Raw genomic sequence first — 17,814 nt, forward strand, 5'->3', positions numbered from 1 at the left:
AGTGAATAACGAACATATCATTAGCGAAATTGACTCCGATCCTATAATTTGATATGCTTGCGTTATATAGCTAATATTTTTTATACTAGCTGAATGTTTCTCTTCGTAAAAAGCTTATGTTTATTTGTTTTAAAAGTAGAATCTAGTATTATTACCATGTTGACACGTTTTCATTGGATTGAATTAGTTGTTATAAATGGAAGAAAACATTTATAAATTGTTTTACTACAGATGCCATTCCAATTTAATATCATTTTTGAGAAATGAAAAGATTACAATAGATATCATTAGGTAATGAATATAATTGTATTCGAATGTCTATATCCGAACATTATATCTGAATATAAATATATCTATATTAGCATCAAAATTTTGATTTGACAATGAAAGGTTCGTTATTTTATATACCATATCTGAATTGAAAAAGTTAGTGAATATATGATTAAAATCTTAGCACCAGCAATGTATTTGATCTGGTAAACTGTTCTACTTCTTGATACATGTTTATCTTTTAATTAAGGTGTTGTTGTTTCAATTGTTTTAGACTGATATGCTGTATTGCTATGTCTTTAGTTACTATCATTTTACATAAATACTATTCGATGCTTTATTTTACTACAAATTGTGAACCAGTATACTATAAAGTCAAGAAAAATAATGGGTTTTATACTAAATATCATTGTCTGATGTCTATATGTATGCTTTGGGGTATATTAAGTGGGCTTCTTTTTTGTTTGAGTTTATGGTTGAAAGGTTCGTTAGCTTTACATAGTACTTAAATTTTAGCAAGGTGATCATTTACCTAATAATAAAGCATATACATCGCATACAATTGCTAGCAGTGATACTACGGTTTTTATTTATGCCAAGAACTATACTAATTACACTGGGTCGTAGCTCTTATAGTAATGAGTCAAATCGTAATCACAGTTAAGCAGTATATCTTGATTTGCACTTTTTGCATACAAGTTTTTAAAAAAGTATATAAGCTTAATTAGGCAAGTAATTCGTGATATCAATTGTACAATTAAAAATTTATGTATCATGTGATAATTAAAAGTAAATTCCAATAAGATATCATCCATGTAATTATAAGCAGCCCTTTTTAGAGTAAAAGGTACTTTGTCACGAACATTTCCGGCATTTTAAAAAGGTAAAATGGAGACACTTTTCAAACCGCCGATTTACAAAAACTACTAATATGATGTTGAAAATAATTTCAGTAGAACTTCACAGATGGTTTAAGTTTGTAAAAAGACTAACAGTTTTGCGTTTTTGCGAATCTGTAATTTTTATAAAATTTTGATAGGGGTGTAAATTCTAACTGAGAATGGCCGAATAAAACAATCAAATGGGTGAAATAATACTGCTTTTTCAAGGCTCAATTAGTCTCCTTTCAACAACGTCATAAAGAACATGCAGACAATGAACAAAAAGATTTAAAATTAGTTTGCCTTCCAACTGATTAATTATTTCTTTATAAGTAAAGTACAAAATTAATCTTTGTCACACATTGTTTTATATCTATACAAGAGTTCCTTCTAATCAACTGAAAGATTCTTATTCAGCCAATGAAGTTTTCTGACTAAAATTACGAAGGGCCTCTGGTGATATTTTGTCTTCACCTATTCATCGTTTCAATGCAACGAATTCGCGATTTTATAAATTTACGATTACAAATTTCAATTTCACGAATTTACACTTTCACAATTTCATTTTCATGAATTTACGATTTTAACTCCACTAATTTACGTTTTTCACTATTTCCACGTCAGGAATTCATAATTTCAATTTCATGAATTTATGAGCAAGAATGCGTGAAAGTAGAAAGTCAAACCAGTGAATTTGATACTGTGATTTATGATGCCGAAGATGAAATCGTGAAGTTCACAAACATAGATTTCCGAAGTTGTGGTAATGAAGTTAATATGGTAAATATGAAAGTTGAAATCTTACATTCAGTAAGTTGAGAAGGTGACGTTAAAAATTAAAATCCTAAATTCATACCGCAAACCTTTGAATATAAATATTTAATGTGAAGAAATTGTAATTTTAAATATAATATTTTATGATAGAATCATAATAAAATCTAATGACAGACAGTCAGTTGGCTTGCAATAAATCTGTATGTTTCCGAGCAGAATATCTGCAAGACACTTACACTCAGACTTTTTATAACACCACATGGACAGCTCTGTATCGATTAGCACTATTGAAACGTGAATTAACCTTGAATAGCAAAAGAATCAGAAATTCGCAATTTATCTGTGAATCACAAATTGCAATGGATTAAAATCAAACATTAAATGTAAAAGATTTTTTTAAATGTTATGAGGATTTCCTTTCGTCTGAGGGAATTATGGAATATATTTTCACGAAACATGATTAATTGTCACGATGCTGTTTATGCAGGCGTCGTTTAACAGAAAATAAAATTCTTTTTATTTTTCAATGGAAGTTCATGTTTTTTCATCATTTCCTATATTTCATTATTAATATCGTATTTTACATGTAAAACATAAAAGTGTATGTACGATATTATCTTTCAAATCGTGTTATACATTTCATTACTATTAGAATTCCCTGAAAGCACTATAATGCTCCAACGTTCATTAACTATTTTAATAACCTGTAAATCTAAGTAGAAAATAACTTAATATTAAGCTTTCTGTTAGAAACTAGAACGATAACAGGAGAAGGAACTGAATGGGCATGTCGAGATCATACAGATGCAGTATTTCCAGGTAAATGTATAACTAAAACACAAAGTATATCCGAGAAATGAATGTTTACAAATGTTAACCTATTGAAGGTTAATTCAAAACAACGCACTATACTATTTATCAACAATGCTAAGTTTCCCACAATGTCAAGGACACAATGCAGTAAGAAAACAGAACCATATGTCATTGTTATTGTCAGTGTGAAACAATTATTCCTTATTCCTGCCACATTCTGACAACTAAAACTATTTTACTTTATAATCGTCGGCAACTGCCGGAAACAACAAAACGAAGTATCCCGGAACTTCATTAGGCCATCATTAGAACTGTACATATAAATACATTCTCTTTGCTACCTTGTACAAAGAAATCAATTTGAAATGAAATACTGCTAAGCGTCAATTTCAAAGGCTTACAAGGCAAGTGACGGCGGTTAAACCGACAATGACAAGACATAAGAATATGAAAGACATAATACTTTGAATTGTTTGTGAAAATCGGAAATCGACACTGCTTACAAAGCAAAGTAGTTCAAATTTCCTTTCATTGAAGACTTTACTGAAAAAAATGTATAAACTTTCAACTTAATTCCATGATGATTAAATGATTATATTTCAAGATCTTTAGAGGCATATATTGTTTTAATAACATGTGTTGAGCCCGAGGTGCAGATCAAGTGGTTTGCATTTATTCATAAAATAGCTTGTGTTTAACTAAAGGTTTTCTTTCTAATATGTTAAGAAAATATATTAGATTGTGGTTTCGCTGAATATTTTTGTTCATTTTCATTGAAATCAAAAACTAATAATATGCTTGGTGTATAAAATGTGTTAACAAATGTTTTTCCTCGATTTACTAAAAACATATAGAGAGCAGATCGGCAGATTAGAGGTATCGGTTTCCTGATTGTTTATGTATTTTATTGACGGCAAATTAATTATTTTGATTTGTCAATTATAACATATTCAGCCCTTAAAAAAGCAAAAGTTCGCTACTGTCCAACGTTTTTTAATAAACATTTTCAGCACAGTTGTCTCACAAAGTACCAATTATAACTGTGTTCTTTTTACTTTTAGATGTTATGAACATTAAGATTCATCCCACACTGACGATGTGCATGTAATGAATACTGGCTCAATACTTGGAATGTCCTACTGTTCATCCAAAGAGTTATAAACTGAAATCAATAAAATACCCAGTTCGTATGTTGTCCTTAATCAAAGCGCATTACCAGTTGCAATATTAATTCCCTTGAGATATTTCCTCAATCATTTCATTCTCTTGCGACCAAGAGGGCGACTGATTAGTATTTATTTCTCATTCTATAATTGGATGGAAGCGAAATATTTCGTTAAAAAGTTTCTTTTGCTTATTTTCTCTTCCAAGTAATTGTACTCGAAATGACCAAATCATTGTGTTTATCTTAGGTCTGGTGATAGAGGTATGAAGACTGAGGTTTGAGGATGGTGGTCAGAGGACGGAGGTCAGAGGTCAGAGGACGGAGGTCCATCTTAATATATCGTTTCATTTCATTAAACCGTTCTGCAGGCAGAATGCATCAGAAATACGAGGGTTTATCCAAAAATTCGTGGACTTTCTTTGTAGCGTAAAATATGTTTGAGATATTGATTTGCTTAGAAGAATAAATAACAAATAAACACAGAAAAATCATGTTAGTAGCCGCCTCTTATATAACAACAATATTTAATTTTACATAAACACATGGCAGCGACAGTGGCGCACTCCAAAAAGTTATTGACGTCAACGTCATAATATTTAACGTCCAACTTATGCTTCAACATTATGCAGTCAATAACCATTACTACTTCACAAAGTAATGTCCATCACTAATTTTTTATGTCACTTAAACACTAATGATGGTGAAATTTTATTTTCTCTGTTCGCCTGCAGGGTTTTTTTTTTCAAATGTTTTTGTTAGTGTCATTCCCAAATTACAACAAATTTCTATGATCACGCTATTTTCTAATTTCTGAATGTCCGTCATTTTCTCGTAGTTAACAATATCGTCGTCTGGCGTTTCTGGCGATTCCAACACAAAATAACGGAAATGACGTCCATAATTTTAACGAATTACTTAAATGACACCATAGAAGAAATATGCGATGTTTAGCGGGTTTTCTACGTTAACAAGTAGTTTTTTTAGCAAAAATATACGATGACTAACTGCGTATTTCTACCGTGCGCCGGGTGCCATGTATGTGCTTATTTAAAAGCAATATAAAATCATAATTTATAGACGCAGTTAACTGTTCGTTTCAAAACGTGTGATAATATTCTACAATGCATGCTGATAAAATTTCATTACAATACACGTTGACGTTCAAAAGATATTTAAAAAGTCCACGAATTTTTGGATAATCCCTCGTACATTTGAATTATTCCTCTATAAATTGTGACAAGGAAGATTTGTTGGGTTTTTTATTTACGTTATTGTTGTACAACTTGCTATAGTGTTGTTTCGAATTGTTTGTGTTTGTTTTCTTTTATCAAGGGATGTTGCTGGTGCTTTCTTTGTTGACATTGTTGCTTTATTTTGCTGTTATTTGGTGTTGTTGTTTTGTTTATGTAAGGACGGAGGGGGTTGTTACTATTGCTCTAGTTTTTTATTCGATTAATTACTGCAGTAGTGCGACTACTTACTACAAAGTAATGTAAGCTTTTAAATGAATTCTAACAACTTTTGGGCAGCCCTTTTACTGCAATGAAGATAAATTGTTTTTAAAACGTTAGATAAACATGCGATGCAGAATTGATATGTATCTTGAAATACCAGTGAGGATTGTTTCGTAACTTCAAAGCGGAATAGCAAAACTTGATTTAATCCAAAAATATACCAATGTTAGCAGGTAGCTGGCGAATAACAGTCTATCTCTACGTGATGCCAATAATGTGGGAGAGTTTTTTATAAATTGCAGAAACATATTAAAACAGTGTTTCCATGTTAAGCAGTATCATATCTCCATAAATGTGTTGATGACCATGGGAGATTAATAATGGAGTATATTATGGCTATATATAATCTATACGTGTGGCATCCTTGTAAATATGATATATATATATATAAAAGTATATAGTAAAGTGCAAGCTAAATGACTTTATATGTCACATTTTTAAATATTATTCATTTATTTTGAAGTGTTACGAATACATAATTTCAAGCCATTTCAATCCTTTATACCTTTAAGGGAGACACAGTTAAAATCTCCATCTCGTTTTAAATGTTTCTTTCATTATTCTGTTGATGTTCTCAAAATGTATACGCTAGACAGTCACAGGAACTAATCTTTTCAAATTATAAAGTACTAAATGATGGTTTTCTAACCCGGCCCAAGTGGGTCTGATTAGAGAGTATTTTTGTCATTAATTTGCCTGAGTATCCCTTTAAATATACATGTCTGTCTTTCAATCTTGACAAATCATTTATCACTCAGATGAAAAAGTTAAAAAAAAAGCGAACAGTACAGATAATAAGGTGAAGGCATGGATGTGCCGACTGACCTGGGAGAACACTGGTAGCATAGAGGTCTGTTATAAACATTCATGTCTGATTGCCAGTTAAATATATGTTTTTTTTTAACATATTAAGAATTCATTTTACAGTTCAACAAATATATTGCTTTCTTATAACAATCTATTGAATTCAAATGAATGAATGGTGAGAATTAAAATTTTAAGATAATTTTAGGGTGACTTTATGCATCATTTAATGATACTAAAAATCGTATAAAAAACCGTATTGATCTAGAATAAAACTATGAAGTAACCTTATAGTACTGTACGTTTGAATTGTCGCTTTTCAATAGATTGTTACGTTTAAATACACTGTATACACGGCCGCTGTAAATTTATGGAGTAACTTCTGTTATAAATTCGTTAGATTTGTGACAACTTAATTATGTATGGTCGTACATAAACGATTATTTGCAATAGGTAACACACACAAAAGCGGATCGGTCTATAGATGCAAAAGACCTTTCATATAGGGACTGTCAATACGTAAAACACAATACCCTTCATTATCATTTAAAAAAAATATTAATTACTTGAGCATTATTACATTTTCCTAAAGCTATACAACAGTCGATAACCGATTGGGGTTTTTCTTAAAAATGCTCAATGGATAAAACATGCGTTGATGTTTGCTAATAAAATATGTTAAAATGTGTTAGGGGAGATATGTAATCTTTGTTTAGATATCAAAATGATGTGAATTGATGTGTCCTTTCGTTTTTATTTGTTGCTTTCATGTTATATGACTTTATCAACTTTGAAGTATTAATTAGACATTACACGCCTTGCATATAAATCTTTTGTTTATTTACATAAATCTAAATGTAGAAATATCATATAAAACAATAAATATGATCAATTTTATTTCTTAATAATTTCGTAATTTATAATACTAGAGAACACAATGTTTTACATTGAAACAAGTTAGCAAAATATACAAATACAAACATATGATACCTTTCATTTACCAATGAGAATAACAGATTACAAAGAGCAATGATTTTAAAGTCCACTTTAACAGTAACTTTTAAGCACTAACACTTAACAAATCTAATGCACCGCCTTTCTAATGCTAAATTTTAAGCAAATTAGCATACCGTAAACAATTACTTTTACATTTATTACGTTAATATACATGTAGTACAAATTGTAAAGCCCTGAATAATGCAAACTTTCCACTAAGGCAGAAGTACGGTATTGTGTTTATTTTTAACTGTTATGAGAAATGATTGACTGGACTATCGATTAAATTGGAGTGCGTCATTTTTTATGTTGTTCGTTTTGTTTGTTTGTTTGGTTTGATGTCATATGTTAGAATCAAGAAAAAAAGGATCTTGGCTATCCTCAGGTTTTTTTTACAAACTTAAAGCAACACCAGGGCAAAAACCACCATACCTTCTGGAGCTAAGAGATGTATAGACTTCATTTATTCGAACCCATTTAGTCGCCTCCTAAAATTACGTAGGGATAAACGAGCAAATCCTATTAAGCAACCCATCAACCACAAGGGGCACTTCAATTTTGAAAAGCAAAGAAGAAAAGGGTGTTAAACTGAAAACATTGGAACACATATGAAATGTTATGATGTTATGATGTTTTCAGAGAAGAGCAACTGGATTCATCATAACGAAAGGCAAACTAGACACTGATTTTTAAGGTTTCCTGGTACTATTTACTGTCATTTTCTAAACAACCTTGACCTTGTTGACCTAAAGCTTTCTGCATGTTACATCTGCATGTAGTAATCCCTTTGAAAATAAGCCTTGCATCACATTTGATTTTATGCTAAATATTTAACTTGCCAATCATGCCTTTTGTTACAAAAGAAACATATGCTGTGCAAATCAATTTTTCACATATGACGTAGGTATGCAATGTTAACATTGACTGTCTTTCAGAACAGAGAGATCTTGGAAACTCGTTTGAAAAACACAAATACATGTACATGTGTATTACAATTCTTGTCCTACGAGACGTAAACATTCCTAAAATCGACAACACCTATGTTGTATCTCCTTCTATAGAACGTCCGGGATTTGACATAAGGCGTTCTTTTTCCGCTAAATCACGCCATCGCATTACACAAACATTCTGATTTTCATTTCTTTCCTCTCGGAGGTTCGCTATATCTGTTTTTTTGTATTATTTCTTATCCTCATCAGCCGACGTTTCCATTGCGTATACCCTATAAGTCCCATAAATGCATAGTATCCTAAAGTAATTATCATTATCACCACACTATCTCTGCGTATATAATCTATGGTGTTGATTTTAACACATTTTGAATGATTAATCGAGCTATAATTTCCTTCACCGTATATCTCTAACATATGAACACAAAGAGTATATATTGTTCCAGCCTCTAAATTATCAAATGTATACTCTCTGACGTCACTTGATAAAGGATGTGACGTAAATCGTCCACCTTTTGGGAAATATTCTACCACCGAGTCTTTTACGAACCCTGTAAGGTTATAATTAGGATCTAGTGCCCATTTAATTGAAATAGAATGAATTGAACTATTTAGCCAGAATATTTCAAGCATGTTCACGGGAATTTCAAAGATAGCATTATTGTCTAAAGGTTCCAATCTGATTTTGTTGTCGGTGGTGAGTGGCCCATTTATATGCGTTTCAATTATGTAAGGAGGATTTATCGTATCCTCTGCTCGAATGTTTTGCATTTTTGAGCAAAGATTTGTTATCGTCAGCAGTATTGCAAACAACGACGGCGCCATATTTTGAAACTGTTGGATCATCCTTGCCCAAATTGTATCGGAATCTGAAATGTATTCAAAACCATTAAGCGTTTGCGTATTTTTGCATTTAGACTTTTGATTAACTTGTGATTTACTGTTTGTATGAAGACAATGTGACTAAAGGGTGGATATTGGAATCGTTTTAATGAATTAAATTTACAAAAATGGAAACAATAACGACCATTACTTGTAATGAAAGTAGCAGTCGTTGCATGATACGAAATATGATATAACTTTAGAAATTTTCACAATATAGACATTCGTTTGGTAGCCTTGTTTTTTGGTTTTTGTTTGGTTATATTTATTAATTTATTAGTTTATATGACGAATCTATAGAAACATGTATTCCTTTACTTGCATGTCATATTGACACATTCTTACCTATGTAAAACTCCTACATCTGCTGAAATTGTTTACTCCATTACTGAACAACAGGCACAACAGACATCTACAGGCAATATGGAAGTCCTCTTCGTATCTTCACTTTAGCTGAAAAGATATCAATACAAAATGTTAATATAAATTACTACGTAGCGGTTTCAGTTTCCACTTGGTCAAAGCTATTTTGTAATTGTAACGACAATAAATATTAAAATAAATTCTTTATTCAAACAAACATCAATGCACTGGCAGCACAAATGCAAATGTAATGCAATATTGGTTTGCATAATGCATTGCTCCAGTGAAAAGAAATAGATCGTTAAACATCAGGCAAAATTAATGTTTCAATTTACTTTGTCTGCTCGTTTTATTTAGTTGCTTACTCACTGACACTATAAAATGTCATATGGCGACTTTCAATTTGTACTGTTTGAGTTAGACCAAAGGTCAAACCCTTCATGCATTATATCAGGCTCTTGAGTAAAACTAAAAACCTTCTGAAAGCTAGTCGTCCTGCTTTAATTTTGTATTCATAATTATTTTACCAAATGTGAAAATTTATGCTGGTTACTGTAACATCGTGTGCTGCATAGTCTAAGATGCTATAGAACAATCAAAGATAGGTGAAATAATAATAATTTTGCAAGGCTAAATTAGTTTTCTTTCAACAACTTCATAAAGAACATGCAGACAATGAGCAAAAAGATCTAAATTTAGTTCACGTAGTTTGCCTTGCAACCAGATTAATTATTTCTTTATAAATATAGTACAAATTAATCTTTGTCAAACATCGTTTTATATCTTTACAAGAATTCCTGTCTAATCAACTGAAACGATTCTAATTCAGCCAATGAAGTTTTCTGAGTAATAATATTACGAAGGGCCTCTGGCGACATTTTAATTTCACAAATTCATCGTTTCAACTTTACGAATTCACGACTTTATAAATTTAAAGATAATAAAATTTCAAATTTCACGAATTTACACTTTCACAATTTCAATATTCATGAATTTACGATTTTATCTCCCAACTAATTCACGTTTTGGACGATTTCCATTTCAGGAGTTCTGAATTTCAATTTTCAGGAATTTACGATCATGAATGCGTAATAGTATAAAGTTCAACACTTGAATTTGATATTGTAATTCGTGATGCCGAAACCGTAAAGTTGCAAACGAGATTTTTTTTTTGTATGTTTGTGTCATTTTACGCCTTTTCCCAAACAGTATTTTAGTCATTTAGGTGGTTAGTTTCCTAACCATCGTTCCTAGAGAGTTACACCAGTACTAGACTACCTTCCTCCGTGCTAAACTACCAAAGCATATCCCGGGGATCGAACCCACGCCAGAGAGGTAACTGGATTAGAAGTCATCGACTCTAACCCCTCGATCACGGAGGCGGTGCAAACGTGAATTCACGAAGATGAAATCGTGAAGTTCAAAAACATAGATTCTTGAAGATATGGTCATGAAGTGAATATCGTAAATATGTAAGTTGAATCTTGAATTCGTTGGGTTGAGAAGGTGTCGTTTAAAATCAAAATCCTAAATTCATACCGCGAATCTTTGAAAATATATATTTAATGTGAAGAAATTGTAACTTTAAACATCATAATTATTCTATGAAAGAATCATAGTAAAATGTAATAACAGCCAGTCAGTTGGCCTGCAATAAATCTGTTAGTTTCCGAGCAAGTATCTGCAAGAACATTTACACTCAGACTTTTTATTACACCACATGGACAGCTCTGACATGTCTGAGACGACTATAAACCATTTCATTAGGAGAAATAATGAATAGATAGTAATCTTGTCAATTATCTCTAATATTAACTTCATAAAAAAGGAATGAAAGATGGTGCATATTCCTAGACCTTCTATCGTTATTTATTGATTATATAACTTGCTTGATAAAGCGCTTAAGTAGTGATTGTATCAATAATAGATTGTTTACTTTTGTTATTAGATAAATTTTGTAAAAGCATAATTTGTAGGCGGATGAACCTTGAATAACATAACTAGTATGTAAATAAAAACGAAAAGCTCTATTTAATGTAAAATATGTCTCAACTGGCACTATTGAAACGTGAATAAATCTTGAATAGCAAGTAAGGCAGAAATTCTCAATTTATCGGCGAATCACAATTGGCAATGGATTTACAGTAAACGTTAAAATGTAAATGCTACATTTTAGATGCATCATTGATGCTGATACACACTCCAATTGGTAATTTGATTTTTATCTAAAAATAAAATTTTGGGTGCTTAAGGACCATTCATTTTTCTTAATGATAACACGCAAAATTTTTCTAAAAATACTTTGAAAGTTTTTCCAATTTTTTCAGACATTTTAACTTGCTTTTGATTATTGATTAACGATGAGATTTGTGTTGCAATAATTTTTATTTATTAAAAATGTTATGAGGATTTCCTTTTTTTCCCTCTGATGAAAACATGGAATATTATTTTTCACGAAACAGATTAATTTTGTCATGATGCTGGGTCGATACACAATCATTCGTTTTTATCAGAAAAAAAGTTCATTTTTTCAAAGGAAGTTCATGTTTTTGTTTTTCATTTCAGATATTTCATTATTAATATTGTATTTCAAATGTAAAACATAAAGGTTTATGTACGATATTATCTTTCAAATCGTGTTATACATTTAAAGGTTAATTCAAAACAACATACTATACTATTTATCAACAATGCTAAGTTTCCCACAATGTCAAGGACACAATGCAGTAAGAAACAAGAACCATATGTCATTGTTATTGTCAGTGTGAAAGAATTTTTCCTTATTCCTGCCACATTCTGACAACTAAAACCATTTTACTTATAATCGTCGGCAACTGCCGGAAACAACAAAACGAAGTATACCGGAACTTCATTAGGCCATCATTAGAACTGTACATATAAATACATTCTCTTTGCTACCTTGTACAAAGAAATCAATTTGAAATGAAATACTGCTAAACGTCGATTTCAAAGGCTTACAAGGCAAGTGACGGCGGTTAAACCGACAATGACAAGACATAAGAATAGAAAAGACATAATACTTTGAATTGATTATGAAAATCGGAAATCGAATCAAATTTCCTGTCGATTTGAAGACTTTTACGAAAAAATAATGTAAAGATTTCAATAGATGATTGGGGGGATAGGAAAATCGAAATTGCACGAAATGTTTGTTTTTTCATTAAATTTACTAAGACTGTACAAGGATATTAGATATGTAGAAATACACTTTCATTATTGTGGTGTTGATTGAATGTATAAAAACTTCAACTTTAATTCCATGATGATTAAAATGAATTATATTTCCCCCAAGATTCTTAGAGGCATATATTTGTTTTACTAACATGTGTTGAGCCCGAAGGTGCGGATCATGTGTTTTTCATTTATTTAGAAAATGATTGTGTTAAAACTAAAGATTTTCTTTTAATAACATAAGACAATATATCAGTGGTTTCGCTGAATATTTTTGTTCATGTTCATTGAAATTAAAAACTAATAATATGCTTGGTGCATAAATTTTGTTAACAAATAGTTTTACATTATTCATTTAAAAGTAATAGTCAATTGATTGAATAAAGAACATTTTGTAATTTAATATGTGTTATAATTGGCGATACATCTGATTTGGAGCATCGCATTTAAACTACAACAGTAATAAAAGTATTGCATCACATCTGATATATTCTGTATAATCAGGGACATGTATGGTATTAAAGTATAGTAAGTTATGCAATCAGGAACATGTATGGTATAAAAGCGGCCTGCCGCTTTATTTTTATTTGAAAGAAAACCCCAAATATTCATTGTTGTTTCAAATTAAGCATTACAATTATTTCATCTTTGAAAAGTGCGTAATATAACCGTTAAGGCTTCTTCAAAACAGCGCCCCGAGGGTTATTTATAACGCGCCAGTTGACGTTCGTTTCTAAAATTAGAAGATTTAGAATGAATCGCCTGATTTACTAAAACACATATAGAGAGCGGTTCGGTAGATTAAAGGTATTGAGTGGTTTCCTGGTTGTTTATGTATTTTATTGACGGAAAATTTCATTTTCAAATTTAATTCATTTGATTGGACAATCATAACATAATTATTCAACCTTTAAAAAAGCAAAAGTTCGCTACTATCCAACGTTATTTCAATAAACATTTTCAGCACAGTTGTCTCAAAGTACCAATTATAACTCTGTTAATTTGACTTTCAGATGTTATGACCATTAAGATTCATCTCGCACTGACGATGTGCAGGTAATGAATACTGACTCAATACTTGGAATGTCCCACTGTTCATTCACAGAGTTATAAACTGAAGTCAATAAAATACCCAGTTCGTATGTTGTCCTTAATCAAAGCGCATTACCAGTTGCAATATTAATTCCCTTGAGATATTTCCTCAATCATGTCAATCTCTTGCGACCAAGAGGGCGACTGATTAGTATTTATTTTCTCATTCTATAATTGGATGGAAGCGAAATATTTCGTTAACAAGTTTCTTTTGCTGCTTTTTTCTTCCAAGTAATTGTACTCGAAAATGACCAAATTATTGTGGGTTTATCTTAGGTCTGATGATAGAGGTATGAAGATTGAGGTTTGAGGATGGAGGTCAGAGGACGGAGGTCCATTTTAATATATCGTTTCATTTCATTAAACCGTTCTGCAGGCAGAATGCATCAGAAATCCATGTGAATTATTCCTCTATAAATTGTGATAAGGAAGATTTGTTGGGTTTTTTATTTGCCTTATTGTTGTAAAACTTGCTATAGTGTTGATTCGTTTTGTTGGTGTTTGTTTTCTTTTATCAAGGGTTGTTGCTGGTGCTTTCTTTGTTGTTATTGTTGTTTTATTTTGCTGTTATTGGGTGTTGTTGTTTTTTGTTTGTTGTTTTTTGGTCGTGTTTTTTCTTTTTTTTTTTTTAAGGCAGAGGGGGTTGTAAATATTGCTCTAGTTTTTTATTCAATTAATTACTGCATTAGTGCGATTACCTTCTACAAAGTAATGGAAGCTTTTAAATGGATTCTAACAACTTGTGGGCAGCCCTTTTACTGCAATGAAGATAAATTGTTTTTAAAACGTTAGCTAAACATGCGATGCAGAATTGATATGTATCTTGAAATACCAGTCAGGATTGTTTCGTAACTTCAAACGGAATAGCAAAACTTGATTTAATCCAAAAATATACCAATGTTAGCAGGTAGCTGGCGAATAACAGTCTATCTCTACGTGATGCCAATAATGTGGGAGATTTTTTTATAAATCGCAGAAACATATTAAATCAGTGTTTCCATGCTTAGCAGTATTATAGCTCCATTTTGTTGATGAACATTGGAGATTAATAATGGAGTATATCATGGCTATATAATAATCTATATGTGTTGCGTCCTTCTAGATATATACATGTACCTTAAAAGTGCAAACTAAATGTAAGAGTGCCGACTTTATATGTTACATTTTCTTCAATATTATTCATTTATTTTAAGTGTTTCGTATACATAATTTCAAACATTGCAAACTATGCTAGCAAAATGCATCTCATATAATTATACACAGAACTTATGGGGGATAAAAACTTTCTTTTCATACAATACAAAATATAAATAATTAATATTCCTGTGCTTTTAAAACATAAAATATATATCATACTACCTGTTGTGTAAAAGCTCAGCGAACACAGGTAGGTTTTATCAAAACAGAATAAAGAGTTATCTCAACAGATGCGTTTTCATTTTGCAAATGTAACACTATACACTATTTACATAAGCCTTCCACACAGTTATTATATATGAATAAACATTTTTTCACGCGCGTTTATTCTCATTTAGTTCAGATGAAACCTGTAGGAAGGGGAATTTTTGGCCAAAATGTTTTACAAAAAAAAAAACAACAAGAAGATCTTTTTACTTCATTACCTCAAAATTGCTGAGTTCTCCTCGACTGTTAGCGAGTTTTTTGTTGTTGTTTTTTATGTTTGTGTTGTTATTTTTTGTTGTTTTTGTTTTGTTTGTGTTTGGGTATTTTTGTCTTTTGTTGGTGATTTTTTCTTTTTTTGGGGGGGGGGGGGTGAGGGGGGGTTGTTGTTGTTTTTTGTTGTTGTTTATATATTTGTTTATTCGTTTATTTATTTATTTATTCATTTATTTATTTATTTATTTATTTATTTTATTTATTTATTTTTTATTTATTTCATTATGTATTTATTTTATTTATTTATTTATTTATTTATTTATTCATTTATTTATATATTTATTTTTTTAAATATATTTTGTTTGTTTTTGCGTTTTGATTTCTTTTCTTTCTTCTTTTTTATTTACCAATAACTTTCTATAACTTTATGTCAAATTGTACGTACTGAAGATTTTATAGCTTCTGTAAAACACCTGTTTCTGAAAGCTACGGATACATTTATTGAAGCTTTTAACTAGGGTGACAATTGCATAAGTACATGAACCAATACATTTATATAAATCGTAAATAAATACTTTTTTAAACTAGCTTTTTTCCCCCCACTCCCCCCCCCCCCCCATTCTAAAAAAAAGAAACTATATATTTTTAAGACATTTTAAATTTTTTTTCACGTTTTTACCTTGTGTTTCAAATTTTTAATTTTGTGGGTTTGAAATTGCGTACCTTGCAACAGAATTTCCCTTTTTAAATTAAAATAGTAACTTTAAAACAAAAATTGTGGCAATTTGTGAAAATTTGCTACTAACGAACAATTGCTTTTTTCTTTTTAACTTTAAAATATTGAATTTAGCCTTTTGACGTTTTACTTAAAGAAATATGTCCTTTAAATTCAGTATGAATGTGATTTTCGCTTGGAAAAAAATTTTTAAATAAACTGTTTTTTGATTCCCCGGGTCGTTATATTTTAATTTTTTTTATTCAAATCGATTCATAAACAAAACAACTTTAAGTGAACAAAATCATATTACAGCTTGAACATTATTAATATTTTTTCATATTATGTTTTCAATGTTTATTTTTTTTTCATTTTATATTTTTTAATCTACACTCATGTATATTATTATTAAAATAGAAAAATATTGTATGTCGACTTGTCATTCAAATAATAATGTTGGGGATGTTAGAAACAAAACAAAAACTTGAAGTCAGAAAAACCTTTTTCTTTTTTCCTCCCCCCCAGCGGGTACCAGGAGGGATTTAAGCACAGTAAAAAAAAATACATATATTTGCTTTAAACACAGACGAGGGTGTTTAAAATCAAAAATTAATATTATTCATATTAAGCAGATCCGCGTTCATAAACCAGGACATGTTCATTTAGATAGAGAACGAAAAAATCCTGGTTTTAAAAACAATATATCAGTTTTTCAGAACGACATACCCTATACAATGAAATCATGAAATTGGTAAAATAAAGTCTTTGTTTATTAACAAATCATAACGAGCTTAAAAACGACGTTTGTAATACAATAATACTTACAGATATTCAATCTCAGTTGGAAATATTCCAATATAAATCAGATATTTACATGAAAATCATGTGTACACAGTAAATCTAGTATTTGCATTTCCCGGACTTCTTCTATAGTGTTACTTCTATTCCAATACCGAAAGGAAACAGTCGCTTTTTGTAAAACGATGGTAGAGTCAATGGTTGGAAAAACCAATAATATCCATGTCAAGAAAAATGAAGAATCTATACACAGCTAGATCCCAAGGGTATTAAAACTAATGATACTATAACGCTATATAAAAACCCGGCTATTGTCGCTATAACATTTTTTTTAATTTTCTTTCACACTTAAATCCCGATAAATGCTACGTTATTTAGGTTATAAATTCACACTATCGATTTCCGCCTATATTCCCCGCATCTGCTCCGAATTCCGGTCTTTGTAAAGATAATTTTCAACTAGCATGTTTCAACAAGGATCTCTCCATTAAGCCACGTTCGCCTCGTTTCCATTAACATGATTAAATTGCAAAAATGTCATTCGCAATGTTTTCTGGGACTTATTTCCGATTGAGGACAAATGAGCGAGAAAATTTATACGTTTCACCACTCTTGCTAAGTAACATCTTACGCCAGGCTTGAATAGGTTCCTGTACTGTCAATTAGATCTAACAGACGTTTAAAGGTGGTAAACCTCAGTTAGTATCAAACAGCATATGAAATAATGTGAGTTCAGATCAAAACGCTAAATATGGGGGCATTGGAAACGCCAGAATTTATCACTTATTTTTTTCACCTTATTCTCTAATTCGTCACCTGGGTTATTATTTCGTTTTATTAGTTTGGTTTAAGTTAAAAAGTAATTATTCTAGCCGGAGCTCGATTGATTTAAAAAAAAACAAGTAAATTTGAAACCACTATCAATTGCGCATCTTAGAACTTAGTATTAAATAGAACAAAACGAATAGACAATAGAAAGGCTCGATCA

General features: G+C 30.7%; 1 long non-coding RNA gene across 1 annotated transcript; it reads right to left on the bottom strand.

The window, feature by feature from the left end:
* Nucleotides 1-8,871: 8,871 nt before the first annotated feature.
* Nucleotides 8,872-17,016, bottom strand: LOC132736458 (uncharacterized). Its single transcript, XR_009626587.1, has 3 exons — nucleotides 16,854-17,016; nucleotides 9,395-9,502; nucleotides 8,872-9,036 (listed from the first exon to the last, which is right to left on the bottom strand). It is a non-coding gene; the product is annotated as an uncharacterized LOC132736458 (long non-coding RNA).
* Between the last annotated feature and the right edge of the window lie 798 nt (nucleotides 17,017-17,814).

This window comes from Ruditapes philippinarum, unplaced genomic scaffold, assembly GCF_026571515.1.
Source record: "Ruditapes philippinarum isolate M1 unplaced genomic scaffold, ASM2657151v2 ctg5711_1_1_1_1, whole genome shotgun sequence".
NCBI lineage: Eukaryota > Metazoa > Mollusca > Bivalvia > Venerida > Veneridae > Ruditapes > Ruditapes philippinarum.